Raw genomic sequence first — 4,338 nt, 5'->3', positions numbered from 1 at the left:
TTGGCTTCAGCATCCACCTGAGGAAGTCCTTCGTAGAAACCATCGCTCACATCCGGATTCTCCAAATGTTCACTCTTAAAAAGGTCTTTATAGAAGCTGACAGCAAACTTCCTGATCTCAGAAGAACCTGAGATAGTAGAACCACAGTCAGTCTTTAGGGAGTGAACAATCTTCCTTTGTCCATTCTTTTTTTATAATCCAAAGAAAAAGTGAGACGGGGCATCCATCTCCGATACACTCAGGAAACGTGATCTGACCAAGGCTCCTTTGGCTGCTGTGCCCAACAGGTTGGCCAGAACGGCCTTTTTTTCTTTGAGGGAAGTTAAAAACCCTCGGTTTCCTGTAGACGCTGCCAAACCCTGCAGCTCTACTATCTGAGTCTCCAAGTCCCTCATTGACATTTACCATAATTCCACCACTGTTGGACACAAGAAAAAACTGACTTAGATTGTTTATGACTGACCCAGAAATATTCAAAAGCTTTTCTAAAAGCTGTATCATTCAAAAGAGCTGCATTAAAATGCCAATAGACACTCTGAATACGGACATTTTTAATAAACACAGAGCAACAAACCAGTGATCAGAAAAACCAACAGGAATTATTTGACAATTTTTAAATATATTCAAATGATGTTTAAAAGCATATATACGATCCAATCTTACCACGGATAAATGGTTATCTTTAGAATGACTCCATGTAAACTGTCTCTGATTCCTGTTGAAATCTCTCCACACATCTGAAAGGTCAGAGGTCGCAGTCAGCTGCCTGAGCCTCCGAGAGGATTCAGCATGAGGTTCTAGGTGGTTCCTATCTAGCAACGGATTCTCAGTGCAATTAAAATCTCCACATAAAAACAAATAATCATGATCACTACAGTCACTTACAATGTCACCTAAAGTATTCAATAAAACCATTCTATCAACCTCTTTAGTTGGCGCATATACATTAAGAAAAACAATATTCACATTTTCATATTTGGCTTTAACTTTTAATAAGTGGCCTTCAATTAAGTCTTCTGCTTCACAAGAAACAGGCAAAAAATTCTTAGAAAACAATCCCCACACCACCACAACAACTGGACTTGTGGCCAAAAAAGACCTCCCCTCCACATTCCTTCTTCCAGTCGCTCTCATTATCAGCAGTGCTGTGTGTCTCTTGACTCAACATTATATCAATGTTCTTTAGAGTTATAAGTTTAAAAAACTCAGCCCTGTTTTCTTAATCTCTGGCACCATTTAGATTTAATGTGCCTATTTTAAAGTCACAAATTGAAATGAAGAAACAAAAGAAAAGACACAAAGACATGTAAAAAAATTTCTCTAAATGTCCTCATCTTTATCAGCAGCGAATATTTGGGCTCTGACTTTCAAAATCAGTTTCTTTAAGCGAAATATTTCCTGATCTGTTAACACATCATCAACAAAATGTCCAGTTTTCTTTGTTAAAACGCGAGAGGATTCAACAAACAATTTTAAATCTGGAAAGTATTCTTCTACTTTGATCCTGAGTCCTTTAGCTTTTTGCAAAAAAGCTAAAGCTAAAGGATTTTCAGCAGGAGGATACAGATTCTGCTGATCTTGGCTCAAAGACTATCAGACTCTAAACTGCTCTCTCCTGCTTTGTTTGCTCTCTCAGCTCTGCTGATTGCAGGTTCAGAACTTTTCCTTTTCTGAGACAATTTCAACAAATTGTCATCAAGCATGCTTTCATCTTCACAAAGGTTTTCACAAAAAATTTCATCAGATCTTTTTTCCCCTGAATCTGCATCAAACCTATTGATAGATTGATCATGCATCATCTCACCATCAGTGGTATCAACTTCATTAAAGTGATCACAGGTTATAGAGGCTCGCACCTCATGCTGTTCCTCTACAGTAACAACAGAAGGATCACCAGGAACCGCGGCTCCAGTAGCATCGCGGTCCGCCCTGGCGGCATCGCGGTCCGCACCGGCGGCATCGCAATCCGCACCAGCGGCATCGCAATCCGCACCGGCGGCATCGCAATCCGCACCGGCGGCATCGCGGTCCGCCTTAGCTCCGCTTACATCACCAACCCTCACCAACTGTGTATTCTTCGGTTTTTCTGGACACGATCGAATTATATGACCTTCTGCACCACAACCAAAATATTTCATGTTCTCAGAAGAGGCAAAAACCATAATTAAACCCATCTACTTTGAAATTAAAGGACAGATTAAGGTCATTAGCTGTTTCCTTAAGGATCATAAATACCTGCCTTCTGTGACACACGACATGCTTAAGAAGCACAGATTTACAACCTAAAGAAACCATCTCTATGGGTGAAACTAGCTGTCCATAGCGTGACAACTCCTTAATAAGGAGATTATTTTTAATAAACGGGGTGCATTTGAGATAATGATCTTTTTTGCTGGACTAACCAGCGGGAGAACCGGCGTGAATTTGGGATATTTGTACAATATGTATTTCTGTGTATTACTGGCAACTGATCCAGTATTACAATAGTTTCAAGGTTAATAAAGAGAAGGACACTTTCTTCTCAAACCTGCATCACAGTGTTCATTAAAGGCTAAACTTTCAAGTCTTCCTTCAACAGTTGGGGCTGTACTAACACTGTGCACCTATAAATCACCATGTGAAAATCAATGGGATTTATTTAGCCTGGGACTCATTGTGTCCTTGGAAAAGTGTGAGATGAATTCAGAAGAAAACGAGAACTCTATAAACTCAATAAAATGAGAAAATATTGGTACAAGTATTGACTACAATAGATAGTTTAGACTTGAATAAGAAAGTTTGTGAAATTATTTTGTAAGTCATTTTTCAGCCTATCTTGAATCATCCTAAAAAGCTCATTAAGTTAAAAGCATGAGTTAATTAAATGATTTTATGTCACCAACTCAGCTTTGGCTGAGTCCATTACCACAACTGTCTTCAATGTTTTTATCTTTACTTTTCATTTAGTTAACTTCTTTTTATTTCTCTTTCACACTGTCTATGTAAAGTCCCCCCAGAAACCATCCCAGTTAAATGAATCTATATCTAGGGGTGTGAGAATCCTTGTTAAATGACATCTCAACTAAAACTCTGAGGTGTGAGATGTTTAGCTGAAGTCCTACAAGGGGTGAGGGTTTTAATGTTTTTCTTTAACCTTTTTTCTTTAAAAAATTTTTATTTGTCTTACTGTTTATTCAATGCCACTTGCTGTTTTTATTTTAATTATGTAAAGCACTTTGAAATGCCTTGCTGCTGAAATGTGCTATACAAATAAAATTGATTGATTGGATATGGTGATCCTGTGGAGAGAGTCTGGGTAGACAACCCACTGAATTTTGTATCCCGTACCACGAAGATTGTTAAAAAGTGTGGCAACAGTAACAATATACCCTGCAAATGGTGAACCATTTCAATATCAGTAAGCAAATCATGTCCACATTCTACAGCTCACTTATAATCAGCATTTTAACATTCTCCATCTTTAGCTGTTTTCATTCCGTCTCTGTGCAAAATAGAAGTCTACAGAACATCGTTAAGATCTTTTGTAGAAGAAAAACTCTGTTCTCCTCGCAACAATTTGTGAGCAACAAATATTAAGAAAAGCCGTCCATATCTTTCTGGACCCTGATGACCGTCTGGACCGAGCCAGCCGGCTCTCTCCTGGACATGGGCTACAGTGCCATCGAAACTACAAGACCCAGAGGAGCACGGTTGCTTTTGTCCCCAGTGTCAAAAGCAACCATCAACATAATGTGTTGAGGGATGGCTCTTCTCAACACAGAGCCATCACTGATCAGGGTCCAACTGATCCTCCCAACACTGGTGCCACCAGAAATCTTGGGCCCCATGACAAAAAATTTGATTACCCTGCCCCCCCGCGTAGCTGCTGTTACTTTTTTTTAATTCTATTTGATTCATCAAAAGCGTCGCAATTTTAAAGGCTTGCATCTGCCTTGCTTTCTTTGGTCCAATACTGATAATGGCACAATATTTACTGCTAGTGAATTTTACATGTAACAGTAAAATGCATATTGTATGTATACTTGTGTGGCAACACTAGGGTAGGAGTCTGGTACTCTGCTCCTCACAGCAGGGCAACCAGAAGTTGTCAACAACGCCACCTTGGGATTTGCACCCAAGGAAATACACTGCCAGTAGGCTCGAGGTTCGTGACCAGAGAGAACAAGACTTTAAAAAAAAAAAGGGATTACATTTATTGTTTCATGTTAAAAAATAGACAATCACAACATAAGGAACACAATAGGAAGGTATTGTACAGTACTGAGGTCTACCAGCAGGGGGAGGGCGGTCCAAATGGGAACTGGTTCCTAAAATAAATGTATAAATCCAAAATAAATC

This window comes from Poecilia reticulata, linkage group LG20 (genome assembly GCF_000633615.1).
Source record: "Poecilia reticulata strain Guanapo linkage group LG20, Guppy_female_1.0+MT, whole genome shotgun sequence".
NCBI classification, from domain to species: Eukaryota; Metazoa; Chordata; class Actinopteri; order Cyprinodontiformes; family Poeciliidae; genus Poecilia; species Poecilia reticulata.
This window is presented reverse-complemented; position numbering follows the sequence as displayed.